Source organism: Hylaeus volcanicus, chromosome 1 (genome assembly GCF_026283585.1).
Source record: "Hylaeus volcanicus isolate JK05 chromosome 1, UHH_iyHylVolc1.0_haploid, whole genome shotgun sequence".
Lineage (NCBI taxonomy): Eukaryota > Metazoa > Arthropoda > Insecta > Hymenoptera > Colletidae > Hylaeus > Hylaeus volcanicus.
This window is the reverse complement of record NC_071976.1, coordinates 28,042,892-28,060,541: the sequence shown is the minus strand read 5'-3', so window position 1 is coordinate 28,060,541 and position 17,650 is coordinate 28,042,892. Positions and strand designations below refer to the sequence as shown.

The 17,650-nt window shown below is 45.4% G+C and overlaps 1 protein-coding gene across 4 annotated transcripts in view; it reads left to right on the top strand.

The window, feature by feature from the left end:
* The window catches only part of LOC128878875 (uncharacterized), a 168,622-nt gene that overhangs the window by 67,743 nt on the left and 83,229 nt on the right, over window positions 1-17,650 (top strand). For 2 of the 4 annotated variants that reach the window (XM_054127518.1, XM_054127491.1), the window contains exons 2-3: window positions 3,978-4,090; window positions 15,194-15,273. The gene's annotated coding sequence lies outside the window, so the exon portion shown is untranslated. The remainder of the gene's footprint in view (window positions 1-3,977; window positions 4,091-15,193; window positions 15,274-17,650) is intronic. The other 2 variants (XM_054127508.1, XM_054127499.1) reach the window with 1 other exon arrangement.

The window sequence follows — 17,650 nt, the reverse complement described above, 5'->3', positions numbered from 1 at the left end:
ATTATTATTATTATTATTATTATTATTATTATTATTATTATTATTATTATTATTATTATTATTATTATTATTATTATTATCATTATTATTATTAGTAGTAGTCGGAGTAGTATCGATATCACGTCCTCAAACTGTGATAGCAAACCGGATCGTTTTCCGCGCAACGATCGTCAACTCTACACGCGGGTTTCGATCCAATCTCGCATAGAAATTGACCGGACGCGAATGCCGCGGAGTAGGAATTATGTATTGCATACGTTATCAGAGTACTGGTGCTATGTCCGGGCAAACCGCGCCTCTTTCGAACGCGTGGAAAATGCGTGAAAAGTGGGTGGCTGCGATAGCGGGTTTTCTCGATGTACGGGCCACGTCGTTCCTTGGTGAACGCAACGACCTGGCCGGAAATGAATTAGGGAATAAATGGCATATTGCGAGAGGTCGTCGTCCCGCGGATTCGCGCGTATCGTCATTTTTTCCTTGTCGCTGGCACCCGATCATAATATTCGGCGGTTTTCACGGTAGGTATCGTCCGATATACATAGTTGCTATTTTCATCGGATCGATATCGCTAACACGGTTACATTTTGGTCTGGAGACAACAAAATTTACACGACTAAAACATCGATGCTTTTATATTTTAAGAGGAAATTATATACAGTGTACCCATTTAAAATAAATGGTTCCTGTACGAATACTTATTACACTGACTGTAGGCCGAGAAAAGGTCCGCGCGTGTAAACTATAGATGAACGCGAACAATTGTAGAAGCAGCGTAATTCGTTAATTGTATTTTATTATCGATCGTTGCTGCAAACACTCGAATCCGTTCAGCGAGTCCGTTTTATAGTCCATTGTTCTTTGTATCAACACGCGACACGAATATTTCTGGCAAGGTAGGTAATATCCAAATATTTGCGTTGTCAGAAATTAATTTCATCGATGTTGGGACAAATACGGTGTCGACGATAAACGTCATCAGGAATGAACATTTTCACGACAATAACGTCGGCAACGTCAATACTTTGAAACGATTGGACCCGTCGCGTCGCTCACGTTTCCGTACGCATCGTGCCATTCTACGTTGCAAACGTTACTTTGTTCGTTATTATTTTAGTTCCTGTAATAGACCATGTCTTCGACGAGATGAACTCGACAAAGTCGACATCTCGTTTCAAGGAATCGATCATCGATACATGGACGATCGTAAGTACGAGCATTTAGTTTTTCAGCGGAATAGCGTACCGCTTAACCGAGCATTTACAAGGGATTAGGGTAAGATCGTGGAAACACTGACGGTGAAATCGATGGCTCGAGACGACTAACTCTTCGTGCGAACTTTGCCTTCGCTTTCTTTGTTCGTGGAGCGAACTTTATCGACGGTTGAGCGACGCCGACGCGACGGAATGAAAAATGACCGAGGAAAAGTTTGGGAGACTTCGAAATTATTCGCGCGATGGATTACGACTCTCCGATAACCGAGCGATCGATATAACGCGCGAATCAGCGGGTCGCGACGTTACAGCCTCGCGAATCGTTACCGTTGTCAAATTCAATTATTGGAATTTTGTTCCGCGATTAAACGGTTACGTCGTTTCACCACCTTTGCGACGAAAAAGGATTGAAATTTTTACGTTTCTACGAGAGGATAATTCGAATCGTTAAAAATAGTATACCTATGCGTATAAAGTAGAGATCTCGTCTAAAACACCTACAATGCGATACACGGATATCAGAAAACACGTATATTATTACACGTGTGCACGCGTAATTAACAAATTACACGCGACTTTAAACAAGAAGGTGGGGATAGCGAGTTGCTTATTTCGAGACTGAAAACAGTTGCTTATTTCGAGACAATACTATACACGGATTTCTACACGATTTTACGTGTTACACGAGAAACTCGTGCACACGTGTACACGTGTAAATGGAAGCTCTATTATAAAGTATACAACGGATTCCATCAAAGGAAGTACCTGCGAGAGGGAAAAACGATGAAATTTCGAGCTGGTTCAGACGCGAAAAAAAAGTTATCCGCGTCGCGGTCGAACACGGATAATACTCTTCGAACAAATATTTCATTTCCGGTGCGTTCTCGTTAGAAGTAACGTTCCGTGACGAGCAAATACAGCTGCTAGCTCTGGATCGAGTTCGCAAGCATATCGCGAGGTATCGGTTTCGGTAGTGAATTTTGCCCGGTACCGGTCACGTTGGTTCTCGCCGAGTGTCCAGAGTCGAGCGATTCAATCCATGGGCGCACGTTGCGCAAATAGCCGCGGAATCGGAAATAGGATAGCGAGAGGATCGGGTCGGGTCGCGGTATAATGGAAGTAGGGGAAAAAGGAAAGCGGTAAATACACGAACCAGGTATCGGGTTGTTGGAAGAGACGGCAATTAGCGGTGTCGGTAGTCGACAACGGACAATCCGGCGGAAAGTTTCCTCGGCACGTGGTCTCTGGCCGTGTACAACTGTACACGCGTGGATTGTCGTGTTCGGTTCATCAGCGTGATTGGCTTGGCTCGACTCGGCTCGACTCGATTCGATTCGATTCGATTCGATCGTGCTCGTGTCCCGACCGGACCAGGCCGGAGCTGCCAGTTCGGTGTGGAATTTTCAATGTCGATACCCGCCATTCCCGTGTCGCGCCCTCGTACGCGCGGTCATCTTCGTGTAAACGTTCGTTCCGTCGACACGCTGCGCTTACAGACCTCGGCTCGAACGTATTTGGTCGCGCTATCCAGGTTGACGCGGCTTTGCGACTAGGATTACCATCGATTCCCTCGCACCTGCGCGATTATCGAAAATTCCTACGCGGACCAAGTCGACGTGACGCGTCGCTCCGCGATAATGACGCGACTGCTTGTCGCACCTCGACAATCGAGTTTCGAATAATCGATTATTTCGAAATAATTTTTTACATCGGATCTATCGAGATTCGCGTAATCGGTATCGCAACCATCAGGGTTCTGAATTGCAATCCCGGGATTAGAGTCTCCCGATTCCTTCGCAGTGTCCCAAACTGTAATCGCAAAAGACTAGCAAAAGCACAGTCGGTAAACTCGAAATTTATAATTTATCCTCGACTCGGCAGAAGATCGTTAAACGTTGAACGAAGCAGAAAAACGTAGAAACTTCACCTCGGAACCAGCTCGGAATAATGTGTTGGAACAAGGCCCTGAGAAAGTTCTAGTCGTACCCGAGTAACTATTACATATAATTTATAGCGTCGGCGTCGCCGTCGCATCGGGTACCAGTAGCGAGCCGCAGATCGTGCTCTAGCCAGTCGACCGGTTTCAAAGCTCCTTGGTCTCCGAGTGCGAGATCGAAGTTAGTTCTCGGACTCGGTGAACCGCGTACGCGATAAAACGTATAACGTTGAAAATGAAGCAGCACGGTATCGGTATATTCCGTGCCCTGAAATACGTTCGAAACGTGGATTCATTTGTCCATGGGATAACCGTCCATCGACAACCGAACAACGGATACGAGCCGTTCTTTTACGAGTTGGCCGTGGTCGTTACGTTGGAGCGAGAATGTTCGTAACAAAAAGCTTAAACATTTGGGGAAACTAAAAAGCTCGAATAAGAATTGTTGGAATGCAACGATTGCCACTTTAAGGGCTTGAGGTCTTGAGGTCCTAGCAGGGACAGGAAACGACGACCCTCAATCCGATAAAATAAGTCGACCGGTACAGGTCGTTGAGAATTCGAACACTCTTCCTTTGACATTCTACATTGTAATCGTTAAGCAAATAAATAAAGAAAATAGAAATAGCTAGGTTGATTTATCTAGGTCGCTGACTGTAGGCAATCAGGCAACGGGATATCGTTGTCTCCAGCATAGGCGAATGCGTGGAATAGTCGTCGGTGGGGTCAATTTACGACATGGAAACGTTTCGACGATATTAGCGCGGAAACAATGTCAGGTAATTTAAAAAAAATCGACGCTAACGCAACGGTTTCATTCCCTGTTTCAGATTGCGGCGAGTCCGAATGTAGCGCCGCTACCTGTCGATTCGCTTCTCCCGATGTTGCGTTCGTTCGCGCGATACACGAACGTCGAAGTGGAAGGAGTCGTGGAAGAATCGGGGTGAGCCGAGCTTTTCTTCCGTTGGGTTATTTTTCGACAGGCTTATTGTTACTAGAGAAAAAGGAAGGATTTCGCGTAGTACGAAGCAAAGTCTGCCTCTAGCTCTCGAGCTGCGCGAAAACTTTTTTGGCGCGATTCCACGACAAGTTTTCCGTTGGGAGAGGGAGGGGAAGGCATCGCTCGCGCGAAAGCTTTCAATTCCGGTAGCGATCTTTTAGCGGCGTTAAACGATCGCAATTTGTCGCGAACGGTAACGAGCACGGCCTATTTTCACGTCGAGCGATGCGCGGCCATGCCGATGCCGGTACGAGGTCTCGATAAGGTAATGTATTATAGCACGGATGATTTCTTGCCGTGATATATAGTTTCGGTACACGCGGCAACGTTTTCTCAAACTGCCTTGCGACACAATGGACCGTGAAATTGTTGGCAACGTGCTTAATAACCCGCGTTCCAAAGCGAACCTCTACGCGATATTTCAACTCTGTTAAATTGCGGCGAAGCGCACCAGCGCCGTTGGTTTAGACGTCCGATGTCGAACGATGCCCTTACCAGGAGGGGCCCCTCTCGTTTTCGACAAATCGAATGGTCCTTGTTTCACGTTTCTCGAAACTATAAAGAACGTCTTCTTTTAACTTCGAATCAACCCATACATTTCCGTCGCGTCTTCTCGTTTCAATTCTTCTCGGGGCGCCGCGCGCCAGCTTTTTCTGCACTATTTATTCTCGATTTGACCTCGTTCGGTTCTATCTGCTTTTGCGCGTACCCATTGACTCTCGATCGAACGCGAACCAAGATTGCGAGCGTATAACGGATTTCATTGGTATCGTCCAAGCGGAAACCTTTGCAATGTTAGTCTTTCCATGGCTGTACTTTTCTTTTCGACTTCTTACGTCCAACCCCTACACCGAGCTGATCGTTACAAGCTTTCCGTTGAGAGAGGGTGAGGAAGCGTCGCTAGCGCGAAAGCTTCCGATTCCGGTAGCGATGTTTTAGCGACGTGGAGCGGTGTGGACATTATCTATACATACGTAAAGAATTCTTCTCTCATGCTTGTCTCATGTTTCAATGAATTCTTCGGATTTAAATCTGCCGCGACTGACAATGTCCAGCCAAGCTAGAGAGAGAGAGAGAGAAGTGGGGAGAAGCGAGGAGAGATGACTAGCAATTCTACAAGTGAGATTGACAGAGAATAGCGTACAAATTGTTAAAGCAAAGTTTACGTTAATTATTAGGAGACTGTCGAGAAAAAGCATACCTGAAATAAAGGCTTTAGATGTTGTTTCTTTTGCTGTTACAGGAAAACGCAATTTCGCCTTTATTTTAAATCCTTAATTAAAAATTTTGTGTAGATTGCAATCAACAACCAGGCTAAACCCTTGAAGCTAGAATGCTGAAATTTTGCACAAAGGTTTCTTTTATGATGTATACAAGGAATAAAGGATATTTCGAAATTCAACCCCTAAGAGGGTATAAAATGGTTGCAACGTTGGTATTCCGCGCGGGTGAAACCGCGGGATGCAGCTAATTTATAATAAGATTCACAATGTTCGGGACAATTTCGATGAAAGCTTTCGAAAAAATAAACGAGAAAAGCCGAGAATAAGCTGGTGTTGTACGAATTACAAACATTAAAATTCACGAGAATTTACATGTTCGATGTACGCATATGTATATTTGGAATGTAGTGGAAATTAAGTAATGAATTAATGGGAAATATCTTTAGTTTTCGATAGCACGATAATAATTGAATGGCGGAGCTACGAAATAATTCGGATTAAATGTTCGGTATGCAACGAGCGAGCGGAGCGCTCGATGTCATAAATTGAAGCGTTTCCCGCGGCACGAAATACTCGCGCACGCTTCCCGTGTTATCGTAATCTTTTATCGTAATTACGGCTCGATATTTGCCGAAACAATATGAATGCGTTATGGGTTCGTGCGCGGGATAAATTGCAGGGGAAATAAGTTAACGGGTTCGCATACGCGTTATGACCGATTCGTCGTGCAACGTAAACTGCTGTGTGGTTTTCTCCGACAACTGGCAAAGTGCATAATTAGAGAGAGCGTGTACGCGTGACGAATGAAATTGGTAGATAATGTAATCGACGTTGGACGATACTCGCATAGATGTTTCCCGAGATCGCCGCGCCGTCCATTAAATATGCATACACACGCGTATGAATTTGATCGTTTACTAGTTACTAGACGAGATTTCTACCATCTCGATCTTGATCCAGAAAAATCTCGAAACATGCATATCGATCTCGAATTTCCGACAATTTAGAATATATGATCTTGATCTCGAATTTCCGACAATTTAGAATATATGATCTTGATCTCGAATTTCCGACAATTTAGAATATATGATCTTGATCTCGAATTTCCGACAATTTAGAATATATGATCTTGATCTCGAATCGCATCTCGAAACGAGATTTATCTCGTCTCGTGCGCATCACTGTCGTTTACGTTTGAGAACGCGCACGTTCGATCGCCTCGCGATACTCGAACAGTGGTAAATGAGCGGAATCGATAAACTCTCGGCAGAAAAAATACGCGGATGCTGTAATTCCCCGACAGTTATCGTTCGGGTCCGCAACAGTGTTCCCACATCGTAACAATCGGCTCCGCCGCGCCGGCTATATGGTCGGTGTTCCCGCGTAGCTTGAAAATCCGATTAGATTTATAACGCAGGACAGTTTAGGGATCGCGAACGTGAACGCGAACGCGAATCGCGACGCGATTCACCGAGTATAGTTTACTTGGAAAGCACGCAGCTGTTTGACGTGGGTGGATTAACAGGGCGCTAGGTACACGCGTTCCAGTTCACGTGCGCGCATATAGACACGTTTGCCTGGGGATCTTCCACACACTTTCAATCCGGTCAGTTAATTTGACAGTTACCGTTGGAATATTTACTGCCTATCGGGAGTGGTGCGCGTTGATCGACCGTTGTCGGTAATCCCGTTGATTTACCGACCGTTAGCCGTTGTTAGTAGTCGTGTATAAGTGACTTATCGATTAACGATCTCGCTAGCTACGATGCTCGATAGGATCCAATTATGACCGACAATGACGGAGTAGTCTAATTACGCGATTAAGACGTAATTGGTTCAGCGTGGTGTTGGCAACACTATGATATTTCAGGTGATATCCGAACGACGCGACGCGAGGTTTGGAATGTTCTTCTTGGTTCGCTTCGTTCGAGCGTAAAATACCGAAGCTGCTTCTATAATTTCACAACGGATGCAACGATGCTTTACAGATCCTCTTGGAGCATCTGTTCGAGCCTGCTGCGTCAGTTTACAGACGATATCGAAACACTCGATAGGTACAAGAGCGTTAAGCTTCGGGACCGGTAAACGGTTTCCGTACTCGAAACGTGGCCCACTGTCAAATTTAATCGAATCAAATTTAACTTAAACAGCCTAGAGATGTAACTTGTACCGGCAACGCTAACAATCCGCAACGCGATCCAAGTGTATAGTTAGTATACCTGCGGTGATCGATAACGAGGTCGAGTACCCAACCGATCGCGATGCGACAACGTCCAATTGATTTCTCTTAAGCCAGTGCTCGATGAGATATTAGCGGGGAATCAGTATTAACAAGCAATCGTGTAATCGAGAGTAGTTGGATGTTTAATTGGAATATAAGTGAAAACTGTCGTTGTTCGTGCGGACAAGCGCAACGATCGATCTCCATTCACCGTACGTTCAAAGATATTAACCCATAACTATGTATAACATCTCGAGCGTTCCAGCCTATACGCCGACTATGCGCCACGCTGCGCCGCAATAAAACCATTTGTTACGATAGCCGTCGGTGCTTTAATCTCGCGCGAGAGGGCTGATAGAATTCCCCGCACTCGTCTAATAGAAGGAAAGCTCCGGCATCCCCGTCGAGCTTTCCATCAACCCCATTCTTCGAGGCATCGATCTTCAATCCTTTCATCGTACATTCCCTAAGAAATCCCATCGCTTTTGTATTAATCACCCGGCAGGCGCGTTCCTGCTCGCGTTTAATCGTTCATCCGTTAAATATACACGGATGGAAAGCTCCGAGGCGTTCGTGGACTTGACGTGCAACAGGGAGGGCCGTCGTAACAAGTATTGTTCGTCCGTTGGTGGAACAATGGACCTCGAGCTTCATTCACCTGCCTACAATTACATGAAATTAATGGAAATGAAAATCGGTATCCTGGAACTGCGAGCGCGCGAGTAGCGGGAGAATGAGTTTCGCGCACGCAGCCGCAAGGCGTTCGGAAAATGGAATGGAATGTTGATGTTTCATTGTTTGTAACGCGGCCGCGTTCTCTGTGATCTTGATTAATCGAAATGGCGACGAGCATGCTCGCGCAGTGCCCGCCAAACCGAACGGATGCGTATTATTTGCAGGCACGGTTGGCAAACCGTGGCCAGAGACTCGTCAAATATTTGCCACGAATATTCGATTAACGTCGGACGAAACGAAAAACGAAAAACGATGGAACGAGCAAGTTAGAGGTGTCTTTTTATCCACATTTTTCGCTAACCTTTCCTTTCTTTCAATCGCGTTTTCTCTTTTTAATGAAAGCTTAATTGGAATATAAGTCTTCGATGTTTCTTCAAATTACACTTGCGAAAGTGTTTTGTAAGATATAGTATAAAAAAAAAAAAAAACCACGCTGTGAATATTTGAAATAACGGCTGTAGTTACCGTTCACGCGTTGCAACGAATCTCCACGAAAATATCCAGCACCACGGAACTCTGGCGGTCGGATTTATGAAACAAATTTTCCGACGACTATTTTATACATTTAAATTCGACGGGCTCTTACTTGCAAATGCCGCGCGACGTGCATTTAAATACTGAAAATTTGAATAGTCCGCGGGTCGATTAGTAAAAATCTCTGCGCGCGGCTCGAGCAACAACTCGAGCTATTCCACCGCACGGAAAACCTTTTATCTCGGCATTCCGCGTTCTTCTCTTTTTTCCGACTTCAGAAAGTAAAGCTGGAATTTAGCGTTGCGTTAGTTGCTTCGACGAAGAAAACAAATAACGAACAGCGTTTCGTTTCCTGGCTCTGTTTGTTTCGTTGACCGACGAACGTGCGTTTCGATCGTTTGATGGAATTAACGATTTTTCCGCGGACCATTAAGACCATCCTCTCGATCGTTGATATAGAAAATGGCCTCCCGTTCCAACATTGCGTGGGTTTCATCCGTTTACATTATCGTGCGCGTACGAGAAGGCGATCCTGTCGGTAGATCCAGAGTAATACGACGTCGACGTTATCGGCGCCGTAACTCGGTTGTATACATCGATACCTGCTCGCTTACAGGATTGGATAGCGCCAATCCTGAATTGGTTGCGGTGGTGGGACAGCGGTTTGGTTATCTCCAGATTTGATCCCCAGTGTCCACGTCCCTACGGGAACACGTCAAAGCTGTCGAACACAGGTCGACAAACACGTGGATTCGGGCCCGTCCACGCATTGTGGCGACGCGTTGTTAGTACCGATCCAGCCCTCCGGAGCTGTAGCATACGAATATGTAGCCACAATACGGGCTCGGCGACCTCGGCGGTACTGCAGCTAGGCGGGGGCCAATGGGCCCCAACAGACGTGTACCAAAGACAGGACTAATTTAAATGTAATGTAAAAAGTTACGATAACGCGAACTAACAATAAGCCAAAATCAAAAAATGATGTAAGGCAAAGTAATCTCAAGAAGATTCGATGCAATAATTAAAGTGACAGTTATGCATTTAAAAAAACCAAGACCAAGACCATTCGACATCCTTGCCTTAACGTCATCGTCCGCCGCACCGCAGCTTTCGTTCGAAAACATTTTACCCGCGAAAATAATTGATAAAGCAATTTAAAAAACGATCTTTACGACAAACTCGACGACTCTCGAGTATCGAACCATTGAGCGAGTCGACGCGACGGTCGAAATGAAATCGCGTATACTTTTTCACGTTCTAGGAATCGAAGATGATCTATAAATATATCGTGAACGTGTAACGGCCGCTCCGGCAACAGATTTCGTTCGAAAAATAAGTATTTATCAACGTAGATTCACGTATCGTTCTCGCGTAATGGTATCTTAAAGGAAATATTCCAATCGTTTGGAACGAAGCATATACGAAATTGCTGCGTCTCGCCTTGCGGTAACGCGACGTTTGTTTAGTAATTGCCATTCTGGCGAGCGCGAAACGCGTACGAAGATCTCGTCCTCGTAGGGGCCGAAGCAATAATACAGATTCTCCCTCGCGATCCTATTCGCTCTCGCGATGCGAAAGAATAACGAAAATTTGACGATAGCGACATGCAAACGACGCTATTGTCGTACAAGAACGAATCGAAAGCTCCTCGTTTCGCATCGGAGGAAACGCGTTTACCGAGAAGGCTTTTACGCGCCGCGGCGAGAGTCGCTTGACGATTGTCGATATTTTTTTACCCAGCTCATTCGCGACGAGAAAAACGGCAAAGTTTAATTCGTAGAGTTTGACGTTTTTCCACTTAAGAGAATAGTTGGATGTCCGAACAGATTTCAAAGTTAATTTTTGAAATAAACGTTTGGACGTCCGAGTACCTGGCAACCGAGCGTACCTTAAACAATGCGAGGTAAAATGCTCGGCTGTTCCGCATATTTTAATCAGGACAAACTGCTATCAAAGGTACGGACGCCGAGTAAAAATGTCATCTCGCTGCAGGGGTTATCGTCTTTCGTAATCGGAAATCTTTACGCGTTCCTCGTTCCAGGCTAGCAAACGCGTCTCTGGTGATTACACCGTTTACACGAACCATTTCCGACGGTTTAATTAAGACGAACCAGCGTTAAATCCAACCATCTCTTTCGGTATCGCTCCTAATTTCTCACGTGCGATGTATCGTTTACGGGATCGTCGAAAACGATCGGGCGATTTGCGAATGCACAGCGCATTATTTCTAGTTTTACGCTTCGAGTATATGCGTACGTATTATATATACAATAGATATATACACACGCCTATCGTTTTAGATTAAATAGGATATATTCGAGAGCAACGGTGGAAAGGTTGCACTTGGAATAGCCGCCTCAGGGGCTGTAGCGGTGTTTTTTGAAGTTACAGTACGGGCTTAGCAATCTCGACGTACCGGAGCTAGTGGGAGGCCAACGGGCCACTATAGATGAGAAGTAAGAGATACTGCAAACAGTATTAAAACAATGGAGGAGTCATGTAAGACGCATGCGCGTGTAGAATGAAGAAAGAAAATGCAAATGTAAACAAATAGAGAAAGTGGTAGCGAAATAGCTTTGTCAATTATAAAAAGCTGATCACTTTAATAAACGACTGAACCGAACTGAAATTGGAATAGCCGTAGAATAACAGATTCGAGCCTCGAGGTCTCGTTCCATCTCGGCATTGCTCGAAACCAGCTTAAATAGTCCAGCGATGCGGCGATAACGCAACAAGTAAGACGGTAATATTTCGTCGAAATGTCTGCAGCATAATATCTACTTGGGAAGTTTGCTCGGCCAAGTTCTCAATCTGCTTATAATACAATTACCGAGACGCATGAAATTCGAAGAAGGTTGACGACCTGGATGGCAAACAGGCATGTACAAGTAGCCTGCTCACTTGTTTTCCATGGAATCGCATAAGGAATCCGGATGAGAGATTTCGCGGTAAAATAATATCCTCGAAACGTCGGCGTCGCGTCGTGTCGTTTCCAACAGCGTGTAAATAAAGAGCTCGCGATATCCGTTTAGGATAACTTTGGAATTCATTGGGATCCGTTTGCGCGAACAATCCGCAGCGATTAACTGGACCGTGCTTTCGAATCACGTTCATATCTCGCGTCAGTAACACGGGCAACGCGCGTATTTCGCGCGTCACAGAAAAATGGCAGGATGAATAATTGCATCGATTTCTAGCGTATATGTGCATATCCCCAAACGTGCACTCGTAATGATCGTTAAACGCGTTATCTGGCCTGGCTCGAACCGGGCTGGCCGTTGAATCGCAATAAGTACGGGCGCGAAACGCGGAAAAATTCGAGATAATGAATCTGACACCGTGTTACGCACACGTCCCCCGCTTTTCCAGCCTTAACGAACCGATTATCGTTATTAACGCGCTTTATTGGCAGGCGAGACCCGAGGGATCGTTTTCCGGCGCTCTCCGTTCTCTCTCGTTTCGATTCTTTTTCACTCGTTCGGGACTTTCCACGCTCGAGTACCACTTTCGAAGCTCGAACGAACGTTAATTCCTCCGTTGTTACGAGCAAACGTTACGATACGAAACGTGCTTCCGTTATACGAGATTTTCTTCCCTGCAGCTGGATCTTTTCGCACCTGGACTTCTCCTTTCTATCCCTGTAACCGGAGCTTCTTTTTACAGTAATTTACCACGATGCGACAGCAAACTTGGATCGTTTTCTTTCGAGTCTCGCGTATTTTTGCTCTTTACTATAGAATAGAGTATAGTAAACTATACGCGTCTGTGTTGGAGCAATCAGAATATTAAAATTAATCGAAAGGCGTGCGGTCGAAGGCTCTGGTATAAAACATAAAAGAATCTAGAAAATATAAGTTGTCTTTCGCGTCTGTCGCATAATTTTAATGTTAAACTTAAGTAAAAATACTTGAGTATTATCAAGTGTAAGCACATCGATGCTCGAGCCGAGGATTTCCGCGAGAGTCCGGTGGATTTGCGAAACCAGCTACCCGGAAGATAACCGATATTCGCAGCCCTTCGTCGGCTTTGTACATTCCCCAGCTCGCGCTGGAGCTCGGCTCTGCTCGGCTCGGCTAGGCTCGGGTCGAAGAGCTTTTCATAATCGTTCTTTTGTTTTTCGCCTGCTCGCGGAGCAACTTGGAATTCACGCGTCGTTTGCGTCGGCGTTGGGCCAGCTCGTCGCTGAATTATCGTCGGAAATCCGCGCGTGGAAGTAATTACTCTCTTCTTGAAGTTGAACCGCGTGCACGGGCAATTAATCACGGCCTTTGCTTATCATAATTAATTGCAGCGGCGCAGAGGAAAATCCGCGATTATACGTCGTTCGGCATCGAGTCGCAACGAATTCATCTCATCGGGGAATTCTTTTTCGTAGCGCGATTGGTTCAACTTGGAAATGTTCGAGCACTCGATCCAAATCCGCGGTAATCCGTCGAGAAACACGCAAAATTATTGTACGCGTATTTAATACGTAATATGTAGCTGGTTGGATCGCGATAGATTTTGCCGTGACGCGTACACTTGAAACGCTCAACTCGGTCCGTCGAACGCAAACGAAACAGTATCGTTGCCTAGATAGTAGACACGTATGCAATCCTGGGTTAGATAAACTTGGAGCAGGATCGCGACCTATCTTGACGGAAAGGCTTAAAATCTGCCCCTGGACAGCGGACACACGAGTTCGTTGCGATGCGATGCGCACGCCGCTATCCCTAGCAAAACTGCAGCGACTAGGCTGCGCCATTAACCGATTAGATGTGCTTGCAGGATAATTGCCCTTCAACCCCAAACTCTTGTTTTACGCAACTATTTGCTCGACGATTATGTCGCTTTTACGTCGATTTGTGAAAGCCTTGCTCCGTGCTTCACCGCGACCACTAATTGAGATTTTATCGATGGTTAAACGCGCTGGATTTTCGACGGTGTGCCTCGAGATTCGGACGATGTTAATTACTCTCGCGTTAACGATAGCGTGCTAACGGATTCCGAGTATATCCGCTGGTGTTGGGTTGCGCGTTATCGGTGCCGTTCAAAACGAACATAGACGATCTTTAACTTGTACGAATATCGCTGAAATTTAAATGCCTAGCTGTACCGCCCGAACGACTGTTCGAAACAAACACGAATCGTGTTTCTCGTCTAGTCCAGTTGTGAAAAGTAATTTCAAGTTTCGTCCAACTCTTCCTTCTCAATCTCCAACTATTTCGATTAAACCTGAGAGCAATGAGAGGAATATGTTCCATTCCTTCGAAAACCCACGCGTTTACTCGTCGCGTATCTCGAATTTCAAAGCTACGATGACCGCCCAACAAATCAATTTCTTATCAATTGCGGAATGTTTTCGAATACATTTTCGAGACGAGACGAGATTGCTACGATCGCCACTTTACATTTTACACTTTTTCACTTTACGCTTTTGCAATTTACACTTTTGCACTTTACACTTTTTATATCTAGAGATCTTATTACAAGTTCGCAGCCATTAGCTCGATACTATTCGCGACGAAGGATTGTTCGTCACGAATAATACCGATTACCGGGTCTCACCACGTGGAGGTTGCTACGACTGAAGACCCGGAGATAGAAGGAATCAAAGTTCCTTCCTAGATGCATACTCTAGATAGAGTCAACGAGCTTAATACTAAATACGTAACTATGACAATCAAAGGAAAAGAAAATTCCCTTCGATTTCCAAAGTCTATGTCTGACTCTGCCAAACAATTATTCGAACTAAGAGCGTGAACTTGCGCTCAAAGCAGAAGCGGTTTATAATATTAACAAAATTGTATGTGGCATCGTTTGTTAGCGCAGCAGTCACGGGCGTCATATGTGTCGGCGATCGGCAATATAATAAAACATTTTGTCGAGATCTCGACGAGAATTTGAAATAATCTTGATCTCGGCCAAATATCGATCTCGAATGTTACAAGTAATCTCGATCTCGAATCACGTCTCGAAATCAAGACGAGATCGAGATTTATCTCGTCTCGTGCGCATCACTAATCACCGCGGCTACGTTAAGAATTCAACGAAATGAACATAGTGAAATTTTGTAATAAACCGAAAATTCGAAAGTTAGAAAGACTAGAAAGCGATAAATTTCCAGGCGCGATAACGGTTGCTGGACCGTGTACCGCGATATTCATGGTTACTAGCACCTCATAGGACACGCCACGCCGGGGACTATAATTGAGATTTTATCGGCCCGTTAAACGCTACGAAGTTCCGGTGCAACACGTGCCAAAGTTTGCACAGCACGGCAGCTCTGTGCGGCTGAACGCGCCTCGGTGCTTCTTTAAACTCTGCAACTGTACCAAACGGCGCGTTCAACCGTCGCGATTCCCAACGATTTTCCCTGCTGCCGTTTTAATTGGCAAACGACCTCTGTTCCAGACTACAGATCGCCGCAATTTCCTCGCCGAGCAGCGCGATGACCGCCACGGGAAGTTTCTCTAGACAACGGCGAAAAATCGGTGAGTTGATAACCATATTAACCCATATTATCGTAATTTTCACTGAAATTCGTTCTTCTTTCTTTCTCCGACGCATCACGACGGGATACATTCCGTCATTTTGTACAAGAAATTGTTGCGACTCGTTCATCGAGCAAAAAATGACGAGAAGGATTAATCACGTCCAGACTCGATTCTGCCAAGTAACGGAATATATTTCATTCGAATTACATAGCCAGTTTGATAATGCGATCCTTCGCTCCGGTGAATTCGGAGTTTAAAGGGCGTTTGCTTTTGATAGAGGTTATTGGGCCGGAAACGATGCTTCCGACCTAATAACTTGGTAATCAAGAAACGATACGATTCGAGTATCTTTGAGTCTTTTTTCTCGTCAATCAACGGAACAGTTGATTAATTTCCGATAACGCAACCGTACAATTTTCCAACATCGTTTTATGCGGGGATGCCTAGACGACGCCGACACCGACGGAAACGAGTACGTCCGTCGTCGGGCGAACAAAATATCGAGCACGGAACAAGAAAAGCCACTCGGAAGATAGAGCGTGTTTGTCCGCGCGAACCGCGAACCCTGTTTCTAATGCGTTGGTCGACGGTAATGCACGCGCGTTTCCCAGCTACCGTGATATACCGTCGGGAGAAGAAGGAAATGTTGCAGCTATGCTGGGAAATTAGTTGCCAAGGTTACGTGGCATGATTACCCCTTCGCATTTCGCATTATTGTTACTTTCTATTGTATATAGCGATAAAATGCAGGTTCTAGCGCAGATGTGCATAAGTATCGGAATGCCTCGACATGCAGACATTTAAGTAGTCGAAGATTTTAACGTCAGCGCACAGGGTTATTTAAATATTATTTTTGGGATGTATTCGGAATCCTATTTCAGGGTTTCCTGTAATTCCCTCGATAATCCGTTCGCGGCATTCGAGAATCTATTCCGAAGTTGATCCGGGAGTTTCAATATTCCTTATCCCTCAAACATCACACTTTATATCCTACCTTCTGGAACTTTTAAAAGGGTTCGAAGAGGCTCGCATGCGAGCAACCGCTTACTTCCCTTATTGATAAACTCGTGGAAAAGTCTTGAAGAAACTTTCCGTCGCGGATGTCATATCTATCGCTTGCAATCGAGATCGGGTTTCGGCAAACCTCTCTTGCGATCTCGCATATCCTTTCTTTCAAACATACCTACAAATATTAGATTACAGAGATCGTAAGAATATTTCTGTCGCGAGTGTTCCATGCGTATGAAAAATTACTCGGTCGTATAGATAGTAACAATACAACGCCAACGAGAGGAACGTAACGCGATGGGCCAGATTTGAAAATCTGGCGCATCCGATGCAAGGAGTTGGTCGTTGTTCCGACTCACCGACTCGATACCGATTACCGACGCGAGGTCGACGCCGATGCTCCGATATATCCCCGGTCCTTTCGGCCGTCCTACTCTCGAGAAATACCTATACGCATATTTGAGCCAGCTTTCATCGAATATGTTTAACTTGCACGACGTCGATCTCCGACTGCAACTGTTCCAGCCAGATTATTATTCGATGATATTCCAATATCTCTTCGATCAAGGTAAACGTTTGCATCGCTGTTGCCTCAAATGCAACGAAACGAGACTAGTAGTTTTCGTTCTAATGAAACGGTACAAGTATTTCGCACTGTTGGATTTTAGTTAAAATCTAATTGTATTTTTAATACGATAGAAAAGATTTTCTGTAGGCAAAACCCCGCAACCAGATGTGGCACCGAGTTCGTCGTCGAACTCGGGCTTTATTGATGTTGCTAACTATTTCAGTTTCCGCTCGATATTGTACGCATTCGGTACGTGAGTCTAACACGGCAAGTTAGGCTTAGCGTCATAAACCGTATACGCACAACCTGGACGGTCATCGACGCTGCCATCTACCTGGGCATCGAAGACGACCTGAAGAATAGCCTCGAATTTTGTGCGAAAGTTAGTTCTATCCGCGCTTGTAAACCGAGAGGTTACCTAGCAGACAGTGTCACTCGCAACGTCACATCTTTGTACTTATACTCACCTTGTTTTGTTTTATCCACACAAATACGCATTGGAACATTACTCTGTTGCCTATATACAGGGTGTCCCAAAACTCGAGGAGGCGCCGGAAATGAGGGGTAGCTGAGACGATTCTGAACAACAATTTCCTTTGCAAAAATGTCGGATGGGGCTTCGTTAAGGAGATATTAAGCGAAAACCTCGACCAATCAGAGCGCGCGTAGACTGTTGGAGCGGCCGCGGTAGCGTAGGCTACGCGCTGGTGGCCGCGCTTGCACGCGAACAAGTGACTCGACGTGCATCGAAGCATCGACCTAGCGCGTAGCCTTCGCTACCGCGGCCGCTCCAACGGT